At 51.5% G+C, this 25612-nt stretch overlaps 1 pseudogene; it reads right to left on the reverse strand.

Annotated features, from left to right (window-relative positions):
* Positions 1-19744: 19744 nt before the first annotated feature.
* On the reverse strand, positions 19745-22218 carry LOC116967286 (annotated as a pseudogene).
* Between the last annotated feature and the right edge of the window lie 3394 nt (positions 22219-25612).

A 25612-nucleotide genomic window follows, 5' to 3' on the forward strand; every position in this document is an offset into this window, starting at 1 on the left:
GCCGGCAACTTGGACGGGGAGCAGACACGGTGGATGCAGCCGCAAAGCTGCAGCAGCAGCAACCTGCCGGGAGCAGTGGAGGTGGCGGTTAGTGATGGAGATTCCTGGGACCCGCTGCCCCACACAGACCCTGCTCCTCCTCAACTCCTTCCACCCCCACCCATCCAGGGCTCTCGCTTAACATTTTTTCCCTGTTGCCAGCTGGGCAACCTAGGCAGCTTTTTAGGTTGCCAAATGACAGTTTAGGCATGACATGTGCGATAATGTGCTCGGAAGAAGTGCGTAATTACTGGTCAGAATTTTGGTCAATGAAGCATTCACATATTATTTTTTGCTTCAATTAAAGTCGTAAACTAAACATATTCACCAATCAAGACATGATATATACCACAATGACATGCAGCAAAATTACAATACATTATCTCATCTCTTATTACACGTTGCAATGAATGCAATTTCTATTATTTCTTTCCACTTCCAAACAAAATTCTGGTTGGATTATTCAGCGTATGATTAACCTCAGTGAGACCAAGTGCAGGCTTGGCGATCGCTTCACACAACACCTACACTCAGTTCGCAATAACCAACCTGATCTCCCGGTGGCTCAGCACTTCAACTCCCCCTCCCATTGCTAATCCGACCTTTCTGTCCTGGGACTCCTCCATGGCCAGAGTGAGGCCCACCGCAAATTGGAGGAGCAGCACCTCGTATTTCGCTTGGGTAGTTAACACCCCAGCGGTATGAACATTGGCTTCTCCAATTTCAGGTAGTCCTTGCTTTCTCCCTCCTTCCCCTCCCATTCCCAGCTCTCCCACAGCCTACTGTCTCCGCCTCTTTCTTTTTCCCGACATCAGTCTGAAGAAGGGTCTTGACCCGAAATGTCACCTATTCCTTTGCTCCATAGATGCTGCCTCATCCGCTGATTTTCTCTAGCTTTGTCTACCAACGGGATCCTACCACTGACCACATCTTCCCATCTCCTCCCCTGTCGGCTTTCTGCAGAGACCCACCGTAACTCCCTGGTTATTTTGTCCCTTCCCACACAAACCACCCCCTTTCCTGGCACTTTCCCTTGCAACCGCAGGAAATGCTACACTTGTCGCTTTACCTCCCCCCTTGACTCCATTCAGGGACACAAGCAGTCTTTCCAGGTGCGGCAGAGATTCACCTGCACCTCCTCCAACCTCATCTATTGCATCTGCTGCTCTAGGTGTCACCTACTCTACATCAGTGAGACCAAGCATAGGCTTGACAATCGCGTTGCCCAACACCTCCGCTCGGTTTACAATAACCAACCTGATCTCTCGGTGACTCAGCACTTCAACTCCCCTTCCCCCTCCCATTCCGAATCCAAACTTTCTGCCCTAGGCCTCCACCATGGCCAGAGTGAGGCCCACCGTAAATTGGAGGAGCAGCACCTCATATTTTGCTTGGGCAGTGGTATGAAAATTGACTTCTCCAATTTCAGGTGGTCCCTGCATTCTCCTCCGCTTCCCAGCTCTCCCTCAGCCTACTGTCTCCGCCTCTTCCTTTCTTCTTCCCGCACCCTCACATCAGTCTGAAGAAGGGTCTCGATCCAAAACGTCGCCTATTTCCTTCGCTCCATTGATGCTGCCTCACCCGCTGAGTTTCTCCAGCATTTTTGTCTACCCATTCACACAAGTTCTGTTATCCCACTTTCCTCACCCACTCCCTACACATTAGGGGCAATTTTACAGAGACAAGTTAACCTACAAAGCCAATGCGTCTTTGGGATGTGGGGGGAAACCTACATGCTTGCAGGGAGAATGTGCAAACTCAACACAGACGGTGCCCGAGGACAGGATCGAACACAGACCTCTACAAGTCCACCAGCTGTGCCACTACATTTTATTTTCCAACACACAAAAAATTATACGTTGATAACTTTGGTTACTAAAAAAAATAAACTATCCATTTTCAGTCTTAAATCTCCACGTGATACTATGTCCCCCTTTACGGCTACTGTATGTTTTACTTTGGAGTCACGTGAGTGATTCCGTGAAGAAGTCCGCATGCGCGTCATTACGTCTAAAGCATGGCGCACTGGCGGGGCGCAGCTCCACCAGCGGTAAGTTTAAAACCCTGAGGTAAGTTTTTAAAACTTAACTGAGGTCTTTTCTCCGGTCGGGAATCTTGTTTACAGGAGCAAATGGTGAAAGGAAGGTCGAGGCGGTCCGCTGCGAAAACAGCTACAGAAGACCGCGGGAGTGCGGGTAGTGGGTGGCCGTCTCTCTCGCCTTCCGAGCCACTGTGGCTAGGCCGGAAAGCTACCAAAAAATCGAACAGGCCCGTTGACTCTGATGAGTCGGGCCAGGAGGATGGTCCTCTCACAATGGATGCCGTTTTGGGGCTGCTGTCCAGAATGGAGCACCTCATGGAGAGGATGCTCCATCAAGAAATGCTCGAGGAAGGGGGCCCGTGGCAGCAGCACCTGTAGAAGGCTGCATGATGTCTCCCTCTTGGAGGAGGTGAGCTCACGGAGTCAGTTTTGTTCTGACTCCGAGCCCGGAGGTATAGCTGATGAGTATACCTCCAGGCAAGGAGACCAGGAGTTAGTGGTGCCAAGCATGGCATCCATATTTGCCATACCTGCCGGAACGGGGGAACCACTTAATGAGGATCTGGCCAGGACCATAAATTATATGGTTTCTCATCAACTGCAAGACCTCACCATGGAGGAAACTGCCAAAAAATACCAAACGCCGGCTAATTGCACATCAATTAAAGGTCCCGCTGTGAACCACCCAATCTGGGGGCACATGGCAGCGGGAATCAGCACAAGAATTAAGGCTCCAGAAGTTCCTCAAGCTCTTTGCTTCAGGAATAACAGCTTTTGCCCGGTCGGTGGATGGTGAGGCTCTGTCTGAAGTTCAGCAGGATGCACTTGCCCTCATGTGCAATGCACAGTTTGAAATCAACTGTTTGAGGAAGACTGCAATCTGGCCGATGCTCAATCCAAAATTTGCAGCTCTATGCAAGACAAGCACCGTGCAGCCGCCGAATTTGCTGTTCGGGGATGACTTGTCAAAACAGGTCAGAGAATTAGATGATGAGGCAAAAAACAGTTGGCCTCATAAGAGCACAGCAAAAATCCTCGCCGGCGGCAGCACCCCTACAAACGGTCGGCTGAATCGGGTTCAGGCCAAGGACCAAGCCGGCCCTTGCCAAGTATGCGCAGTTGGCACACGCCAACATTCCCCTCCAGAACACGAGGGCAGAAGTTTCTGCCAACCATGGAGGTAGGTGGCCAGTTACTACCTGGTGGGAGATTACGTTTGTTTTTCAATCAGTGGTGTCGCATAACATCAGACTCGTTTATACTGCACAGTATACTAGGTTTCCGGATTGAATTCATTTTTAAATTATGCCCACCTACACAGCATACACCTAGCCGGAAGTTGTCTTTTTCGCAACAAGAGTCCTTAGAGGTACAAACTGGGATTGAAACACTAGCTAAAAAAGGGGTAATTGAGACGTCTTTTCATCAATCTCACCAATTGTCTATAATATATTTTCTAAACAAAAGAAGGAGGGTGGGTGTCGGATTATTCTTGACATAACTAGGCTTAACTCCTATGTGCAGTATAAACATTTCAAAATGGAAACTTTTCTTATTGCCAAACAGCTGGTTTCTAAAGGGTACTACATGGCATGCATAGACCTCCAAGATGCATACTATTCGGTACCCATTCATCACAATCATCGGAGATATTTGAAATTTAGCTGGATGAAGCAATAATGGCAGTTTAAAGCATTGTCTAATGGTTTAACTTCGGCTCCGAGGTTATTTACAAAATTGCTAAAACCAGTGTTGGGCCTACTGCGGGCTCAGAATCATATTGTAATGGCCTATTTGAATGATATCCTAATCATAGGCTAGATCCAGAAATCAGCTGAATTATCTATTTCAGCTACCAAACGCTTGGTTGAGAGTTTGGGGTTTCTCATCCATCCAGTCAAATCAAAATTGATCCCATCCAGAGTTATTGATTATTTGGGGTTCACCATTAATTCAACTCGCATGTCTGTGATTCTGCCTCCAGGCAAGAGGTCAGAATTACTCGAAGCCTGTAGCAAGCGCGTTGATGAGCAACTATCTTCTATTCGGCTGGTTGCGAGTGTAATTGGTAAATTAGTGGCTGCTTTTCCAGCCGCACAGTTTGGACCTCTGCATTATCAAAATTTGCAACGTGCAAAGGAACACGCACTCAAACGTCATGCAGGGCATTTTAATAGACCTATGCGGTTACCAGCTGAAGCCGTTGCTGAGTTACAATGGTGGATAGCAAATATTTGGCTTTGCACCGGGAAAATGCGGATTGACAGACATTCAGTTGTTTTGCAAACTGATGTTAGTGCTTTAGGATGGGGAGCTACTGATACCATCTCCAGCTGTGATGGCAGATGGAATATGCATGAGGCATTACTTCTTCAATCACATGGTATTAACTATTTAGAGTTATTGGGAGCACTCTGGCCTACAAGCGTATTGTACTAATATGCATGATTTGCATGTGCAGCTTCAGATTGACAATACTACAGCAGTAGCATATATTAATCACATGGGTGGAATCAAATCGGTATCATGTGATAAATTGGCTAACCTTATTTGGCACTGGTGTATTACAAGAAACATCTGGATTTCAACTATCTACTTACCAGGTAGATTTAACATGGTGGCAGACACCAGGTCACGAAAGTTCAATGACAACACAGAATGGACGTTGAATCGTGAAATATTCAAAGAGATTGTCTCTCGGTATGGTGTACCAGACATTGATTTATTTGCACCCAGATTGAATCACCAGTTACCAAAGTATGTTTCATGGGAACCAGACCCAGGGGCAGAAGCGGTAGATGCATTCTCGCTACACTGGGGTGGAATGTTTGTATATACATTTCCCCTATTTTGCCTCATCAGTCGGTGCTTGCTTAAGATCGAGCAGAACTCTGCCTCAGGCATTTTCGTAGTTCCCGACAGGCCTACACAACCATGGTTCCCACTAATTCTAAGATTAAAAACACAGCCTTTTATGGCTATCCCCAAAAGCTACATGACCATATTAATCTGTTGGTTTGCAGATTCTGAGGAGACCGTTCCTGGGGCTCGGACTATCAGGGCGTGCGGTGGATGTGATTACTGCAGCCTGGAGGGATAGTACTAAAAAACAATATATTTCTCATATCAAGCAATGGGAGATGTTCTGCTTGCAGTCAAACATTTCATATCACACAGCAAGCGTACCTGATGTGTTGGAATTTCTTTCCACATTATATTTTGATGAGCGACTAAGCTATAGTGCCAGGAGTGCCTTGTCATCCTACCTGTGCCAAGGAATGGGACAACACTGTTGGATCTCACCCTTTAGTATCACGATTCATGAAGGGTATTATTAACTGTAATCCCCCCCAGGCCCAGATACACGGAAATTTGGGATGTGAGCGTGGTTCTCGAGCTGCTTCACCAATGGGCTCCAGCAACATCTCTGTCATTGGCCAGACTGACTCAAGGTGGTTATGATAATGGCGCTGATTTCAGCGCAACACGTCCAGACGTTGTAGAAGCTTCGACTGGACAGGATGGTTTCGTCTAAATAACAACTTTTTATGTTTATGATTTACTTAAGCAGAGCAGGCCAGGGACGTCAGGGCTTAAACTTAATTTTATGTCGTACCCCATAGACCTTCGCCTCCGTGTACTCACGCACTTACAGCAGTACATCAAGGTCACCAAGAGCCTCAGTGGCTCCGAACTGGCAGTATTCGTCAGTCATAAGAAGCCTCATAACAAGGTGTCAGTACAGACCATCTCAAGGTGGTTAAAACAGGTTCTGATTTGTGCTGAAGTGGACACTGATGTGTTTAAATCTCACTACACCAGGGCGGCTTCAACGTCAGCAGGACGCCCCTCTAGACCAAATCCTCGCGGCCGCAGGATGGTCCAGTGAATTAACGTTTGAGAGGTTCTATCACAAACCTCTTGCCACACCGGGGGTATTTGGGCACTCGATTCTAAATTCTGTTTTGTAGCTTCCCCCTAGGACAGAGGGGTCGCAATTATTTTTCCTTTTGTTGAATAAAGCAGCAACCTGGTTAAGTCTATTATGTTGAAATGCTTTATTTGTTATTTCTCATCCTGTGTCAACCAAGGCAGTGTGTCGCATGGACTCGTACCCACGGCATGAAATCACAGAGCTTTGAAGTCTTCACGGAATCACTCATGTGACTCCGAAGTAAAATAGTAGGAATAGTGAGAACTTACCAGTTTGAAGTTTGATCTTTATTTTATGAGGAGTTACGATGAGCGATTACGTGCCCACCGCTCCCGACCCTCATATCACAAAGGTTATCTGGTAGTTTCTAGATTCTAATCTTACTATGTTACTTCAATTTCTGTTTTCTGTGATTTCACGCTGCTGCTTTGAAGATTGACGCGCATGCGGACTGGCGGGCTTCTTCACGTAATCGCTCATCAGATTAAACTTCAAACTGGTAAGTTCTCGTTTAATCTTACTATTTTAATTCAGTTCATGACTATGGGGCAGTACATTGGCCATAAAGTTGCTGCCTAAAATTGCCAGAGACCAGGAATTGATCCGGAATATGGGTGCTGTCTGTATGGAGTTTGCTCCTTTTTCCGATGATCGCATGGGTTTTCTCCGGGTGCTCTTGTTTACTTCCACATTCCAAAGGTGTGCAGGAACCTTTTTCAGACACAACCTAAAACGTAATATTTTCCTTTTGTCCAGAGATTCTGTCTGACCTGTTGAGTTACTCCAGCTTTTTGTGTCTATATTCAGTTTAAACCAGCATCTGCAGTTCCTTCCGACACACACGATACTATACGATAGAACTTTATTAATCCCAGGAGGGAAATTGTGTGTGTGTGTGTACAGTTGATATATTCATATATAAATATATACAGTTTTATTTACTCATTTATAACTTTGTTTACAGAGTACTATGTTTACATATTCTGTTGTGCTGCTGCAAGTAAGGATTTCATTGGGACGTGAGAGAATAAAACACTCTTGACTCTTGACTTGCTTCGCTAATGTGTGGGATAAAACGAGTGTACGGGTGATCGGTGGTCGGCGTGGGCTGAAGGGCCTGTTTCCACGCTGTATCTTTAAATTAAACTAAAAACACTAAAACCAGAGTAAATCTAAATCTACCCGAAACATCACCCAATTTCTTCTATCCAGAGATCCTGGCTACTCCATGGAGTTCCACCGCACAATTAAGGCGTGGAGTAGTCTTCACCCTACTATAGGTACCCAACCAGAAGCAATTACATTTAAGGTAGCTCTTTTTAACCCTAAGAACCCTTTTTTTTAAGTCCAAGTCAAGAGAGTTTTATTGTCATGTGTCCCAGATAGGACAATGAAATTCTTCCTTGCTGCAGCACAACAGAATATGTAAACATAATACAGAACAGGAGATAAAAGTTCAGTGTGTCCATATACCATAGACCCTATATATATATATATCAGGCACGTGTCATGAGTAATTACTCAAGGTAGGCAAGCGGCTTTAAAAAAAAAATCTTAAACCGCGCATGATTGTTCTCTCCTTTAAAATAAAAATAAGTAACAATTCAATTTGTCCAAGGCTTCTAAATCTTCATTTTTAAATTACTGAAGGTGGGGGACGGAGGATGAAGGCAGGTGGAGAGATGGTGGGGAAAAACGGGAGCACACCGGGACGTTGAATCAGTTGTCATCTTATTGAATGACAATACTAATTCAAGGGTCCAATTGGAAGGAGAGTTCCTTTCACAGCGTGTGGAGAGTCTGTGCCAGGGGTTAAAGATGCGGGGAGGGCAGGATGTTGAGAAGGAGGGGGTCGGAGATCATATCAGACTCACTCACCGCTGCCACAGCGCCCCGGGCACGGACAGCAGAACTGGCCGCCACTTCCGGGGAGGGAAGCAGCTCGGGTGACTGCGAGCGGCTGCCGGGACCCGACAGCAGAGCCGGCTGCCCACTTCAGCACTTTCTGCCGGCCCGCTCACTTCTGGCAGTGCTCTACGTCTGCACACCTCTCACCTACCGCTCGCCAGCTTCACTCATGTCAGTTGCTTCCCTTTATGTTCTTAAATACAATATTTAAAAACATAAAGTACCAAGAAATGTACTTACCACGGTATAGGTACATAAGCTCCATTCTTCTCTCTTTGCTTCCTAACATACCCTAAAGATAATGATAATCCATATTTGAAAAACCCGCCAAGAAACTTGCGCTGCTCGTGCGCAGTAGGCCGCTGCGCATGCGCAGTACAGCAAAGGCAGAATTTCAGCTACCTTCAGCTCCCCTTGAAATTGACGGTTTCAGGCAGCGCTGACGGCACGTGGGCTGCACAGACCTCGTGTTACAAGCGCTGCGGTTGAAAGGCACAGAGAATTATGCCTACCGAAGAGATCGATCTCTTAGATAGGCACAATTCTCCCATGCCTTTACTATTTATATTTAATGATTACCATGTCATAATTTTAGTCAGGGTAGGCAGTGCCCACCTTGCCTACCCTGACGGCACGTGCCTGATATATATACACAATAAATAAACAGGTAAAATGCAAGAGGCTGTTATTTTTCAGTGTTTGGAGTTTGGTGGTGGTGTTTAAATTCTGCGTAAATTCCATTTGAAATATTTTTGGAGGACCAGGAAACCAAGAAGCAAGAGTCACTCCAGGGAGTTGCTCCAGCGAGTGATTCTGCGTTGGTTTTCAGCGGTCGCGGCGAGGCGGCGACCGGACATCAATGGCGGCCAGATCTCCCACAATGCAAACATAGAAACATAGAAATTAGGTGCAGGAGTAGGCCATTCGGCCCTTCGAGCCTGCACCGCCATTCAATATGATCATGGCTGATCATCCAACTCAGTATCCCGTACCTGCCTTCTCTCCATACCCTCTGATCCCCTTAGCCACAAGGGCCACATCTAACTCCCTCTTAAATATAGCCAATGAACTGGCCTCGACTACCCTCTGTGGCAGGGAGTTCCAGAGATTCACCACTCTCTGTGTGAAAAAAGTTCTTCTCATCTCGGTTTTAAAGGATTTCCCCCTTATCCTTAAGCTGTGACCCCTTGTCCTGGACTTCCCCAACATCGGGAGCAATCTTCCTGCATCTAGCCTGTCCAACCCTTTAAGAGGGAAGGGAGGGAGGAAGTGGCCGACGCCAACCAGTTGCAGTGGCAGTGCGCATGTGCAGGGCGGCACTTGCGCACAACCTCGGCCGATGATGTGCTGGCCAAAGATCCTCGTTACAGGATCTTTAGTGCTGGCCATGGTTGTGTGCATGTATAAGGCGGCCTGCCGTGCTGGCAGACGAGGAGCGAGCGAGAGCCGAGACACGGACACGGATAGTGGACGGAGACAGAGAGTGACAGAGAGATAGAGAGGGGTCCCGCTCAGAATTAAACGATAGGTGTCCCGGGTGCTTGCCAAGCCGGGCAAAACGGCATGGCTTTTAGGTTGCCCGGCGGGACCGTAGGTTGCCATTGGCAACCGGGCAACCGATAATTTCGATCCCTGATCACATCGCCAATGCTCCCACCCATACTCTATCTACCCTGTCCCCCCCTCCCCATCACCGTCCCTCCCTACCCGGACTCATATCCCTCCCAACCTGTCCTAACCATGTACCAGTCCAAGTGTCTCTTAAACATTGCCTCAACTACCTCCTCCGGCAGCTCGTTCCATACACCTACCACCCTCTGTGTGGAAAGGTTGCCCCTCAGGTTCTTTTAAAAAAATCATACCCCCCTCACCTTAAACCCATGTCCTCTGGTCCTCGATTCCCCTACTCTGGGCAAGAGACTCTCTGCGTCTACCCGATCTATTCCCCTCATGATCTTATACACCTATATAAGATCACCCCTCATCCTCCTGCGCTCCAAGCTCTCAGCCTGCCCCAACTGCTCGAGTCCCGGCAACATCCTCGTAAATCTTCTCTGCGCCCTTTCCAGCTCGACGACATCTTTCCTCCACACCCCTCCTCCCAAAAGGGTGACTGACACCCCCCCACAGGGTGACTGACACCCCCCCCCCCCCCCCACAGGGTGACTGACACCCCCCCCCCCCACAGGGTGACTGACACCCCCCCCCCACCCACACCGTAACTGATCTCCCCTCCATCCCATAACTGACCCCCCTCCACACCGTGACTGCCCCCCCCACCCCGTGACTGACCCCCCTCCACACCGTGACTGCCCCCCACCCCGTGACTGACCCCCCACCCCATGACTGACCCCCCCACCCCGTGACTGACCCCCCCACCCCGTGACTGACCCCCCCCACCCCATGACTGACCCCCCCCACCCCGTGACTGACCCCCACATCCCGTGACTGCCCCCCCCACCCCGTGACTGGCCCCCCCTCCGCACCATGACTAACCCCCACTCCACCCGGTGACTGATTCCCCCTCCTCCCTAACCACTCTGTAGTGACTGTCTTCGCCTCTTCCCCCACAGAGCTGTGCTACTACGAGATGGGCGTGACCTCCAGCCAGAGTGACAGCTCCACCTGTGGCGCAGAGGGGCCACCGAGCAGCTCCCCCGACAGCAGCCCACCGAGAACGGGGGAGGGGCTGGCAGCCAGGGTGAGGAGATCACCAGGGAGAGAGGGGGGGGTTGTGGGGAGACGGCATGGGGGGGGTGGGGTCAGTGGCCAGGGGGATGAGAGGGGGAGATGGCCAGGGGGAAGGGGAAATCACTGGGGAGGAGGGGAGACTGCCAGGGAGAGGGGTGATTGTGGAGGGATCTCCAGGGTGAGGGCAAGATCCAGAGGGAGAGGGGGACGAGAGGGAGAGGAGAGCCCGTGGTTGATTACTAGCATCCACTTTATTCCGTGTAGGGGATGTGGAGTGGATACGTTGGCACTCTGCCCGCCTTGGGTGTGGCAAGGGGGGAGAGTGGTCATGGACACATGACCAGCGGGCACGGACACAGAGCCATTGAACCAGCAGCGAGTGGGCACGAACGCATTGATGATGCCAGGACCAGCCTGGAGTCAGCCCCGTGTGAGCGCGGCGGGAGGATGAGGGTGTACAGCGTGCGCTACGGCTGCGAGCTGGATTCGCACACGGACAGCAGTCTCCTTGACTCGGACAGCGAAGGAAGCCCCCGGCAACAGTCATCCCCGCACGGCCCCTCACCCAGGGACAAGAGGCAGCTGGCAGCGCCGGTGAGAACATGGCGGGTCAGACAGCACCTGCGTGGGACCAGTGTCGGTCGGTCGGCCGGTGTGGCTGTTTCCCTTCTGTGATTCTGTTACTCTCTCTGTGTTTCAGACGCCGCTGCCCCTGGTTACTCAGACGGCCGCCACTCTCCCAAGGTCCCGGGCCCCTGTCCTGGCCCCAGCAGCCAGCATCCACGAGTCAGCAGGCCTGCTGACCTGGGCCAGCTGCTCCCTGCAGCGGCTCGAGAAGAGCTTTCTCAACGGCATCCAGACCCTAGAGGAGGTGGCCAACCATCACTGGGAGCTAGAGACAGGCGACGAAGAGGAGGAGAGAAGTGAGACTCAGAGCACAGGCAAGGAGACAGACACTCACACGCACACACATGTACATACACACGCGCGCATGCTCACACACACACACAACGGCATCCAGACCCTGGAGGAGGTGGTCAACCATCACTGGGAGATAGAGACAGATGAGGAGAGGAGTGAGACCCAGAGCACAGGCAAGGAGACACACACACACGCGACCGCACGCACACAAACACGCGCCCGACACACGCACAATCACAGTGAAGCTCCTCCTGCACGGTACGCTCCTGTGACGTTTTCTGACCTTGTTGACCAGACGTGACGATGATCAGCCGGGTGTCGAGTTTGGAAGGAGACCAGCAACACGAAGAGTACACGGATCACTCGCTCACCATTGTTGGGGTTCAGGCACTGGAGACAGCACGAGATGCAGCCTCCCAAACCAGCTTAATCACCCTGAACAGCCAGGTACCTCCTGCCCCCGCCTTGGGTCGCCACGGACCGCACCCCTTCCCTCCCTCTCACTCCCCACAAACTTCACCCCTCACGTACCAATCCTTCCCCTGCACTCCAAGACCCCTCTCTGCTCTACAACACTCCCGGTCTACCTGTGACTCCTAGTCCTCTCTCTGGTCCACAACACTCCCCGTCTACCAGTGACTCCTAGACCCCTCTCTGCTCTACAACACTCCCCATCGAATTGTGAAATATGTACCTGTGCTCCTCGACCCCTCTGCAAACTTGCTCATCTTGCCTTGTATGTTCTCATCCAAAACATTGATCTAGATGACAAACAATAACAGCCCAGCACCCAACCCTGAGGCACACCACTAGTTACATTTCTCCAGTCCTGCTGAAAAGCAACGTTCCACCATCACCCTCTGCTTCCTTCTGTTCCCAATGTTGGGCGAGTCCAGAACCAGGGGCCACAGTTTTAGAATAAATGGGAGGTCATTTAAGACTGAGGTGAGAAAAAAGTTTTCACCCAGAGAGTTGTGAATTTATGGAATTCCCTGCCACAGAGAAAAAGTCACTGGATGGATTTAAGAGAGAGTTAGATACAGCTCTAGGGGCTAGTGGAGTCGAGGGATATGGGGAGAAGGCAGGCACGGGTTATTGATAGGGGACGATCAGCCATGATCACAATGAATGGCGGTGCTGGCTCAAAGGGCTGAATGGCCTCCTCCTGCACCTATTTTCTATGTTTCCTTGCATGAAGCCAATTCTCTACCCTGTTGGTCAGCTCTCCCTGGACTCCATTGACGCAGGACTTTAGAGATACATTGCAGAAACCGACCCTTCAGCCCACTGAGTTGGTGCCGACCAGCGATCACCCTGTACACTAATAGTATCCCACACACACTAGGGACTATTTACAGAATCCGATTAACCTATAAACCTGTACATCTTTGGCGCATGGGAGGCAACCGGAGCACCCGGAGAAAACCCACCATCACAGGGAGAACGTGCAAACTCCGTACAGACGACACCCGTAGTCAGGGTGGAGCCCGGGTCACTGGCGCTGTGAGGTAGCAACTCTACCGCTGAGGAGGGGAGTGAGAGGAGGTGAGGAGAGGGGAAATCTACCGCTGAGGAGGAGAGGAGCGGGAAAGATATGAGATGAGAGGAGGAGGTAGAGGAAGGGAGGAGTTGAGAGGGGAAAGAAGGGGGAGAAGAGAGCGGAGGAGAGGGGAGCAGAGGGAAGGAGATGCGTGGAGAGGGGAGGAAAGGTCCATGGGGGTGCTGCAAGCCGGCAACCCTGCCAGCAGCGCGTTAGTTTTTTTCAACGTTTTTTTTTTCAGTGTGTATGTTTGTTTTTAATGTTTCTTTGTGTGTCTTGTGCGGGGGGGGAGGGTAAGAGAGAAACTGCTTTTGCCATGTCGCCTCCCCGTGTCCTAACATCGAGGATCGGTGCGGCCTTTCCCGGAGTTGCGCCCGGGGCTTCAGCAACGTGGACTCTTGTCGCGGAGTGGAGTGCTCCGTTCGCTGGGCTGCGGCAGCCTGAAGCCGGGGTCTGCAGAGCTCCACCGGTGCGCTGTCCTGGGCCTGGGATCCCTCGTTGGGGACCCGGGAGGAGAAGAAGCTCAGACCACCGGCCCGCGGCCAACTTTTACCGCGGGCGTGGCGTGGCGTGGTGTGGACTTGCCATCAGGAGCGGGGTCCCTCACCGGGGACCCCTGGAGTGGAGCTCTGACTGCCGGCCCTGCGGTGCTTTTGGCTGCAGCTCGGCGGGAACTTTCGATCTTCGACCGCCGGCCTGCGGCCTACACCAACCTGAAGCCACGGTCTCCGGTGGGGAGGCACTGTTTCAGGACTTACCTGGACTTACCTTGTAATGGAGGAGGACTTGCCAAATTTTGTGCCTTCCACCACTGATGAATGCTGTGGTGGATGTTTATGTTAAATTCTTATTGTGTTTCTGTGTGTTCTTTCTCATTGTACCGCTGCTGGCAAATTCATTTCACTTGCACTTTATGTGCAAGTGACGAATAAAACTGATTGATTGAGCCATTAGGAATTGTGTCTGAAACTGCATGCCTGTGAATTGCCGAATACAGGATTGTCACCGTGCCTTTATCTCCTCTCCCCGCCACAGCTCAGCGACGGGGAGATCACTATCTCCGACCTCCTGGAGCGCTGGGATCTCCAACACTCCGACAAGATGCCAGGAGCCAGAGCTCAGGAGCAGCCGAAGTGAGTCCACTCAGCGATGGAGCCCCCGTCACCAGCTCACCTCCTGGGAGGAGTAGAGTCGGAGTTACCCAGCGTGGAAACAGGCCCACCCCGACCAACATGCCCCATCTACACTAGTCCCACCCCAACCAACATGCCCCATCTACACTAGTCCCACCCCAACCAACATGCCCACACCTACACAAGTCCCACCCCGACCAAAATGCCCCATCTACACTGGTCCCTCCTGCCCACATTTGGTCCATATCCCTCTAAACCTATCCTATCCCCGTTCTTCCTCCCCGAACTCCGCCTCCCCCCCCCCCCCCCGCAATGCTCTGGCCATTCCCCACCAGACTAGCCCCTGTCCCCTTTTGTCCCCCACAGCATCGACCTAATGCAAGAGATGATCGATGAACTGAAACGGGAGCCCAGGCCGGTAACGAGAGAGAGCGACAACTCTGACCAAGGTACTCACCCTCACCCGAACTCTGTCTCCTCCCCCCTTATCCACACTCTGTCTCCCCTTCTCCCCACCTGCACTCGCCCCACCTCCAGCACTCTGTTGCCCCCCCACCCCCCAGGTGCTCTCACCACTCCAGCTCTCACCCCAGCTCTCCCTCCCTCCTCCCCCCCCCCCACAGGTGAGCCAAGCCCCTTGCCCCCCAGGCCGGGCGCCAGGACGGTCACGCAGGGAGGGGCTGCAGGCAGCACGGAGCCCAGCAAGCAGGTGAGACAAGAGGAGGAGGAGGGAAGGGAGGGGGACAGGGAGTCTGACTGGATATAGGAGGAGACACTCTGGGAGAGGGAGAGACCCAGGGACAGGTAGAGACCCAGGGACAGGGAAGAGGGGGAGAGACTCCCAGGGAGGAGTGGGAATACCAGATACAGCACTGCAGGGAATGTAGAACATGAAATAGTACAGCCCAGGAACTGGCCCTTTGTGCCGATCCCCCCCCCTGACACTGTAAACTAATCTCTGCCTGCACGTCACCCATATCCCTCCCTTCCCCGCATCTACCTGGTCATATAAAACTCCACAAGGAAGCGTGGAAACAGGCCCTTCCCCACCGAATCCGCGCCGACCAGCGATCCCCGCACACTAGTTTAGTTTAGAGATACAGCGCGGAAACAGGCCCTTTCCCACCGAGTCCGCACCGACCAGCGATCCCCGCACACTAACACTATCCTCCTACACACACAACACATACACACACTAGGACAAATTACAATCTTCACCGAAGCCAATTAACCTACAAACCTGCACGTCTTTGGAGTGTGGGAGGAAATCGAAGGCCATGACTGCTGCAATAGGGTGGGGGGGGTTTGACGGGAGGGGAGGTGTGTGGTGGGATAGGGGGGAGTAGGACACTACCTCTCATCTACCCCTATATCCCCCCCCGTTACAGGCAGGTCCAGCCTCATCACTGCACGGCCCCAGCCCAGAGGAGAAGGTGCCCGATGGAGAGATTGTGAGGGAGGCCAAGAGACCCCCGGTGAGCGAGGGGAGAGGGGGAATAGGAGGAGGAGAGGCGGCCGGCGTTCGTTCACCAGTCAGCCCAGAGCTGGAGCAGTGATGGGCCGCAGCACAGAGTCGGGGGGGCAGCGAAGGTACTCCGACCGTCCCCGTCCCCCCCCTACCATGGGATTGTGAAATTAATAAACCCATCTCCATCCAGATCCATCTCTGATTATCTGACATGTTAAACTCCCCCCCCCCCCCCCACACTGTCCAGCCTCACATGCACACATACTATAACCGTCCCCAACCCTCTCCCTCCAATCTCACTGCCATGGGATTGTGAAATTAATAAACCCATCTTCATCCAGATCCGGCTCTCATTTTCTGTCTCGTTAAACTCCCTGCACACTGTCCCTTCTCGCACACACGCGCAGACACACGCACACACACACACACACACACACACACACACACACACTGGAGCTCCCTCTGCACCATCACACACGCGCTGTCCTCTGACCTTTGCCCTGACTGTACACTCTCTGGGATTTTCTACTTAGTCATTGCTTTAGACATTAATAATGCCAGATTAGGACTCTGCCTATATCCTGCATCAATCCTCATGCAGTGCCGGTAATTACATGATGCCAGCTCCACGCACAAGCTTAAAATATCTAGTGGCTGACAGATTGTGCAGAGCTTGTCCTGCCCGGCTTTAGGGGATTATCCCCCTCTCCTTCCCCCTCTCCCTTACAGATCGTTCCCAAAGTAAAGAGGCCAACATTCCACAGTACACAGTGCTTCAATAAAAGGGCAAACATCACCAATAACAGGTTGCAACCCGTTTCAGGGTGTGTGTGACAAAGTGTAAACATCACCCAGAGACAGGGAGGGAGAGACTGGTTAGTGTACGGATATCCTGCCCAGAGAGATAGAGAGAGAGTGGCTGGTTAGTGTATGGATATCCTCCCTGAGAGAGAGAGAGAGGGAGAGAGATACTGGTCAGTGTACGGATATCCCCCGAGAGAGAGAGAGAGAGAGAGAGACTGGTTAGTGTACGGATATCCTGCCCAGAGAGAGAGAGTGGCTGGTTAGTGTATGGATATCCTCCCTGAGAGAGAGAGCGACAGACAGCGAGAGAGAGAGAGACTGGTTAGTGTACGGATATCCCTCCTGAGAGAGAGACACACAGAGAGAGAGAGAGAGAGAGAGAGAGACTCGTTAGTGTACGGATATCCCCCCTCCGACAGGACCGGCTTTAGGACGTGCGCGGCCCAATTGGGAACAATTTTGGTGAGCCCCAGGATCCCAGCCAAGGTCTGTAGAATCATAGAAATATAAATACAGTCTATTATAGACTTTATATCTCTATGGTAGAATGGAAAGTAATCAAAATGTGCGCTTAAAAAGTGCCAGCGAGTTAATGGACCAAACAGACCTAAACTACATTTTAATATAGATTAGATTAGATATAATTTATTGCCACACAGCCAGGCTGGTGGAAATTTGGGTTGTCTGCAGCGATACAATAATAAAGAACACACAACCACAATAAAACTGTAACACAAACATCCACCACAGCATTCATCACTGTGGTGGAAGGCACAAAATTTGGCCAGTCCTCCTCCATTTCCTCCCCGTGGTCAGGACCAGAGTCCAGTCAGTCCAGGATCGGCTCTTCCTCACCGGAGACCGCGGCTTTAAGTTGTTGTAGGCCGCAGGTCGGCGGTCAAGATTTAAAGTCCCCGCCGCAGCCAGAAGCACCGTATACTGCAAGGCCGGCGGTCGAAGCTCCCCTCCAGGGGTGATGGTAAGTCCATGCCGGACCCGCGGTAGAAGTCGGCCGCGGGCCGGCAGTGATGGCTTCTTCTTCCCCCGGGTCCCCAACGTGAGATCCCGGGCTGTAGACGCCGCACCAGCTGGAGCTCTGCAGACCGTGGCTTCAGGCTGCGACTTCAGGCTGCCGGCTGCCCCGGGTCAGCGAAACGGAGCGCTCCCCTCCAGCGAGGGCTCACCCGCTCCACGCCGAGAGTCCACGCTGTGCCCGCTGCTGAAGCCCCGGGCACGTCTCCGGGAAAGGCCGCGTCGATCCTTGATGTTAGGCCACGGGGGAGGCGACCTGGAAAAACTCGCCTCTCCGTTGAGGAGGCGACCGAAGCGGTTTCCCCCACACCACCCCCCACATAAAACACACAAAGAAACATTAAATACAGACTTTAAAACAACTAAAAAAATAAAAAACGGTTGAAAAACTGACGAGCTGCATGACATGGCTGCTGCCAGAGCAGCGCCCCTGATTGCATACATTGCATACATGTAAGCCTACAAGTAACAAACAAAATGTGTAGATCATTTCTGAAAAATACATACTTACGAGACCACTGGTTTTAGTGACTGAAATGAAAAAAAAGTAATTTAATTAACTAGATCCTGGAAAACCAATAACTTGGCGTAAAACCAGTCCAGGCATTAAATTTTGGGCTTCAGCCCCTTTCTACCCTTTGGGCTTCTACCACACCCTAACTTAGTTGTGTGTGTGTTAATTATCTGCGTTATGTGTGTGTGTGGGAGAGAAGGGAGGTAGGGAGAGAAAGTAGGAAGGAGAGAAGGGAGTGAAGGAAGTAGAGAAAGAAGGGAGGGAAGGAGAGAAGGGAAAAGAGAGGAAGGAGGTTAGGGAAGGAGGGGAGGGAGGGAAGGGAAGGAGAGAAGGGACAGAGGGCCGGCAGCGGGAGCGGATGCCGGAATCTGGGCGGACGGGTGTGAGCAAAGGCCGAGGTTTATAAACGTTGCTCCAACCCCGGGCCCGGCCCTCCCTGTATTGTTCACCGCGTCTCCCCAGGGAGAGGGGGGTGGAGCCGGAGCTGTGTGCGTGAAGCACGGCGACTGGCTGGAAAGACCCACCTCCCCCCTTTCCCCTTCTCCATTCCCCCTCACACCCCCTCCCCGTCTACCCCGCCACCCGGGGTAGATCTACCCGATCCAAGAGTAGATTACCCTTAGGGGCGGGGCACAATTGGGAGCAATTGGCAAGGCCGGCCCTGCCCCGAGAGAGAGAGAGAGAGACTGGTTAGTGTACGCATATCCCCCCCTGTGAGAGAGAGAGAGAGACAGACAGAGAGAGAGACTGGTTAGTGTGCAGATATTCCCCAGAGAGAGAGAGAGAGATTGGTTAGTGTACGGATATCCCCCCTGTGAGAGAGAGAGAGACTGGTTATTATACAGATATACCCCCTGAGAGAGAGAGAGACACACACACACAGACAGAGAGAGAGAGACTGAGAGACACCGTTCAGTTCAGTGTATGGATATCCTTCCTGAAAGAGAGAGATTGAGACACTGTTCAATGTACAGATATCGGATATTCCCCCTCTCTGTCTCGTTATCTGTCTCTTTCTCTCTGTCTCTTCCTCTGTCTCATACTCTCTCCCTGTCTTTCCCCCCACCCCCCTCTGTCTGAGGAACAAACACATCCAAATAATAAGACACTCTGGCTGGTCTTTGGGGTCCAATCTTGGGGGACATCATACGGACAAATTCTGTGGAAAGAAGGCAGAGGGTTAGGATTCAGCCTCCAACCCCCCCCCGATATGGGTGATGTGTAGGCAGAGGAGATCAATTTGATGGCATCGTGTTCAGCAAGGACATTGTGAGCCGAAGGGCCTGTTCCCGTGTTTGCAAGGATTCACGAGGATGTTGTCAGGACTCGAGGGGCCTGAGCTGCAGGGAGAGGTTGGGGCAGGCTGGGACTCTATTCCTTGGAGCGCAAGAGGATGAGGGGTGATCTTATAGAGGTGTATAAGATCATGAGGGGAATAGATCGGGTAGACGCACAGAATCTCTTGCGCAGAGTAGGGGAATTGAGGACCAGAGGACATGGGTTTAAGGTGGGGGGGGAAAGATTTAATAAGAACCTGAGGGGCAACTTTTCCACACAGTGGCTGTACGGAACGAGCTGCCGGAGGAGGTAGTTGAGGCAACGTATAAGAGACACTTGGACAGGTACAAGGATAGGACAGGTTGGGATGGGACTAGTGTAGATGGGGCATGTTGGTCGGGGTGGGACTAGTGCAGATGGGGCATGTTGGTCGGGGTGGGATTAGTGTAGATGTTGGTGGGAGTGTGTGTCCGTCCGTGCTGTGTGACTGTAATTCTCTCCTTCAAAGTCGACAGTCCCGTCTCCGTTGACGTCCACCTCCCTCACCATCTCCTGCATCTCCCGTCCCGAGAGCTGCTCACCCAGCAGCTTCTGCATGGCCTGCGCAGCTCCACAATGGTGGTCTCCCCATCACCATTGGCATGGAACTGTGGGAGGGGAGGGTCACAAAATCGCTCAGACCCCCCCCCCCCCATGGAGACATTCCACCCTCACTCATCCTCGTAGACCACAGAGACCACCCCCATCAGTGACTCTCCCCCTCCACTCGCATCACCGACTCTCACCCACACTCTCACAGACTCTCCACTCACATACACACTCCCCCATCACCCACACACACACCCCCATCATCGACCATCCCCACACTCTTTCCCCCCCCCCGACACACACACTCCCCCATCACCCACACACACCCCCCCATCATCAACCATCCCCACTCTTCTCCCCCCCTCACACACACACTCCCCCATCACCCACACACACACCCCCATCATCGACCATCCCCACACTCTTCTCCCCCCCCCCACTCACACCACACACTCCCCCATCACCCACACACACCCCCCCATCAGGACCATCCCCACACTCTTCCCCCCCCCCCCCCACACATACACACTCCCCGTCACCCACACCCCCCCCCCCCCCATCACCGACCATCCCCACACCTCTCTTTACCCCCCCCCCCCCCCCCCCCCCCCCCCCCCCCCCCCCCCCCCCCCCCCCCCCCCCCCCCCCCCCCCCCCCCAGGTCACACACACACTCCCCATTCACGGGTCTCTCCCCTCCGTCCTCACAGACTCCCCCATCATGCCTCTTCCACCACTCTCTACCCCCCCCCCCCTCACAGACTCCCCCATCACAGTCTCTCCCCACACACACACACACACACTCCCATCACAGACTCTCCCCACCCTCACACACACACACACTACCCCAACACCGTCTGTCCACAGACTTGCCGCCCCATCACCCCCAGACTCCTCCATCACGGTCTCTCCCCTCTCACCCACACTCCCCCACATGGACTATCCTCACACTCTCCCCACCCTCTCACACACACTCTCCCCCATCATGGTCTCCCCACACACCTCTCCGAAGGCATCGCGGAGTTCCTTCACTCCCACCATCCCGGCTGTTTCCGCCAGGGGTTTGGGGTCATGATGTCCACAAAGTCCACTCGCCCACCAACTGTGCCAAAGACATGTGATGGCCGGCCGTCCATGAGACAGAGTTTAGCCGCAGCAGCTGGCAGTCAGTGTGAGTGAGCGATCAAGTGTGCGAGCTTACTTTAGTTTGGAGATATTGAGTTACGTGACAGTTGCACAAGACTTGGAGTCGTCAGTCTGATTGGAGCTTTACCTTTAAGGGGCAAAGTTTAAAGGAGATGTGTGTGGGCCAATAGTTTCCACAGAGGGTGGACGATTACAGAGAAGGGGAGAGGGATGTAAGGGCCAGAGGGGGAGAGGGCGGCCACCGTGGCCCAGCGGTAGAGTTGCTGCCTCAGAGCGCCAGAAACCCGGGTTCCATCCTGACCACGGGTGCTGTCTGTACGGAGTTCGCACGTTCTCCCCGTTACCTGCTTGGGTTTTCTCCGGGCGCTCCGGTTTCCTTCCACACTCCAAAGACGTGCGGGTTTGTAGGTTAATTGGCTTTGGTGAAGATTGTAAATTGTACCCCAGTATGTGTGTGGGATAGTGTTAGTGCGCGGGGATCGCTGGTTAGCGCGCTCGGTGGGGAAGGGCCTGTTTCCACGCTGTATCTGTAATTCGAGTTTCACTTTAATTGGTGCACATGACAATAAACTGACATTTGAAGTAAACTAGACGGGGAGGGGAAGGGGAGATGGGGGACGGGAAGGGGTGTCGGGGCCAGGGGGGGTGGCGACTGACAGTTGGCATTGAACTGCTGGGACAGGTGGAGCAGCTCCATCTCTGTGTGGGCATGTAGCTCATGGTGCGCATCAAGTGACCCAGGTCCTTGCAGCTGATGTGGCCGTCAAACTCTGTGATGCAGCTCTGTCGCCCAGAGAGAGAGAGAGAGAGAGCTGACCCAACCCCCTCCCCACAGCTCTGTACCCCACCGTGATGGGAGAGATGGGGACATGCTGCCTCACTGGCTGCCCGGCCCCCCTCCCCGTCCCACGCCTCTGCATTCGCTCACTGACCCTCCCCTTCCTCTCTTCTGTTCCCCACCCCCCCCCCCCCCCCCCGGCTGCCCACCTCTTTCCACCCCGCTCTCAACCCTGCTTTTTTCATCTGCTTCTCTCTTCCCCCTCCCTCTCTACCCCTCCATCACTCTGTGTGTTGGGGGGGAGGGGGGTGACGCCAGGACCCACCTTGATTTCCCCCCCACTCACTGTGCCCCTCACCCCCCCTATCCACCAGCTCATCCTCCCGCAGTTCACCGCTCGCCATCGCCCCCACTCACCGTCTGCCCTGCTCCCTCATGCCCCTCCCCTCTCCACAGCTTGTAGCACACAGAGTAGCAATGTTACAAAATTTTGAGATTTAAAGAATCAAGTCTTTAATTTATCCCATCAGATAAAGCATAAAAAGAAGTTTAATTTGACACCTAATTCACTTTCATGTCTTCATTATTAAAAAAGGTATAGCCATTTTCATGCTCGGAAATTGGCATCTTGTTCCCTATTGCTTTTTCATTGACAACACAAAAGCTGTGATCGAGAACATTTAAAAGCCCATAACTTTCTTAAAATTTAAGAGAACTGAAATTAGCTAATTACAAAATTCAATTACTAGATCTAAACATCTATCCATTTCTTAAGAATAGATTAACATTTTTAAATAGCCTAAGTGTCCAAATTAGAATTAGAATTAGAATTACCTTTATTGTCATTCAGACCTTACGGTCTGAACGAAATTTCGTGCCTGCAGTCATACATACAATAATAAAATAATAAACAATAATAAACACAAATTAACATCCACCGCAGTGAGTCCTCCAAGCACTTCCTCACTGTGGTGGAGGCACAAATCTTAGGGCTGCAGTCTCTTCCCTCCTCTTCTCCCTCTGCGCTGAGGCGATACCCCACCGGGCGATGGTACAAACAGTCCCGCGGCTCACCGAACCCCGCAAACGGGCCGGCTCAAACACCGCTGCCTGGGGTGGTCGAAGCTGCCGCCCTCCAGTCCAGTGGACGCAGCCGCTAGCCCGCGGCTGAACCCCGGACTCAGGTCACCGCCGCCAGAACGCCGTCCCAGCCACCGGAGCACCGTTCCAGCCAATAGCCGGGTCGCTCTCACGTGAGTGCCGTTCCTCCCTCGAGCTGGGCCGCTCCGACGGGAGCGCCGTTCCTCTCTCGAGCTGGGCCGCTCCGACGGGAGCGCCATTACACCCTCGGGCTGGGCCGCCCCGATGGGAGCGCCACAGCCCCTCACGGGAGAGTCTCAGCCCCACGCCAGGCCGCCCTCACGGGAGCATCACAGCCCCTCACGGGAGCGCTGTTCCAGCCCCGAGCCGGACCGCCCTCACGGGAGCGAGCCCAGGGCAAGTCCTGACTGGCTCTGCCTCCGGAGTCTCGAGGTCGCCAGCTCCGCCATTAGGCCTCAGCGCAGACGGAGGCAGAGAAGGGGGATACGACAAAAAAGTCGCATTCCCCCGAAGGGAGAGACAGCAAGCCCCGTTTCAACCCCCCCCCACACATAAACACAACCTAAAAACCAAACAAAAACTTAACTAGACAAAACAAATAACATTCACGCAAGAATTCAGAATATAACATAATTTTTAAATCTCATTGTCATGGGTTTATAGGCCAAATGGAAGGAATTTAATGTTTAATACCTGTAAATTAATGGCCATTTAAATCAGCTTGCCTTTTGGAACGTTGAGGTTGCAGTTATTTTAGTCCCCATATCTGCAGCAAATACACTGACGGTTCTTCGGGGGGAAAAATCATAGTTTCGCAACTTAAAATGTGAATTAAATGCATCTTAAGAAACACTTTTATACATAAAAATAAACTACTTTCTTTTACCTGTCCCCTACATATAACCCGGCCCCGTTGTCGGCATTGACGGCTTCAGAAGCTGATTTTAAAATCATTCCATCGATTAACTTTTTGGGCGAATTTTTTTTTAAAACACACAGAACGGCCATCGGAACGATTCTTTAGCAAAATCTCTAACAAATATAATCCAAGACCAGGTTGGAAAAAAAACAGCACTTTTAAAAAGACACAACACTACAGTAAATTAGTACAGTAAATTAGTCCCTAGTGAGATAAGTCCTGATGGCCGGTGGGAAGAAACTCCGTCTTATCTCTGTTTTTACAGCGGAGGCGTTTGCCTGACCGTAGCAGCTAGAGCAGTCCATTGCTAAGGTGGAAGGGGTCCATCATGTTGCTGCCACTAGATCTGCACCTTCTGATGTATTGGTCCTGCAGGGGCGAGTGTAGTTCCCCTTAGTGCTTCGGCCGAATGCACTACTCTCTGCAGAGCCTTCTTGTCCTGGGCAGTTCCCAAACCAGATTGTGATGTTGCCGGACAAGATGCTTTCTACAGCCCCTGAGTAGAAGCACTGAAGGATCCTCAGAGACTCTGAATTTCTTCAGTTGCCTGGAGTGGTAAAGGCGCTGCCTTCCCTTACTCACCGGAGCAGCAGCGTGTGATGTCCATGTCAGATGCCCAGGTATTTAAAGCAGCTCACTATCCACAGTAGCCCCATTTATCTCCAGTTGCCCCAATTCTCCAGTAGCCCCATTTATCTCCAGTGGCATATGTTGTGCCCTTCTAAAGTCCACAATCAGCTCCCTAGTTTTTATGACATTCAATAAAAACACCAGAGTGCCAGATCAGCCTCCACCTTCTCTTTTTTTTTTCTTTTCACTTAAATTTTTATTGATTTTTAAGAGATATATTCAAAACAGTGCAACACCATCACCATAAATAAACCAAAGTAAGAAAAACAGCAATCAAAATAAAAAAATAAGTAGATCGGGGGGGAAAAAAAAGAAGTAAATAAATTAAAAAATTGGAATAAGACCGTGTGGTTCACTTACCAAATTAAAAAAAGAAAAAACATTACATTGATTAGTTATCTGGAGATAATTCAACATTCATACAAACATACCATCTAGTTCTATATAACGCAATCTTCCCATATCTAGCTCGGCATTTATCTAATTGGTGTCATGGCTCAAATAAACAGCCCATTTTTCCCAGATCGTCGCAAATGAATTCTCCTTGACTCTCAAGGAATATGTCAATTTCTCCATATTAAAGATGTCTCGCACAATTTCTAACCACTGTTCCTGTTTTGGACTTTTTTCATTAAGCCACTGCCTGGTAATGGCCTTCTTACTTGCTGCAAGCAAAACTTTAATCAAATATGTATCTTCTATTTTTACACTCTTTAATACGCCCCAGATACATCACAGGGCAGGTATTTGGGATTTTATAACCCAAGATATTATTTACAGCTGCATTAACATTTTCCCAGTATGGCCTTATCTTTACACAGTTCCAGAAAATATGCAAGTGGTCTGCCTCCGTACTCCCACACAGCCTCCAACAGTGTTGTTGGACAGCAAGTTGTCTGCTTTTTATTTTGGGTGTTATAAAAAAGCGAGATAACCATATAACAATTACAGCACGGAAACAGGTCATCTCGGCCCTACAAGTCCGTGCCGAACAATTATTTTAGTCCCACCTGCCTGCAGAGATAGATTCTTCCAGCAAAATTCTCTCCATACTAGTGAGCTTGTGGATGAACATTGTGTTTCACACATTTGATACCATTCCTCTTCTGTTATTTGAATCTTTAATTCTGCTTCCCATTTTGTTTTTA

This window comes from Amblyraja radiata, chromosome 39 (genome assembly GCF_010909765.2).
Source record: "Amblyraja radiata isolate CabotCenter1 chromosome 39, sAmbRad1.1.pri, whole genome shotgun sequence".
Lineage (NCBI taxonomy): Eukaryota > Metazoa > Chordata > Chondrichthyes > Rajiformes > Rajidae > Amblyraja > Amblyraja radiata.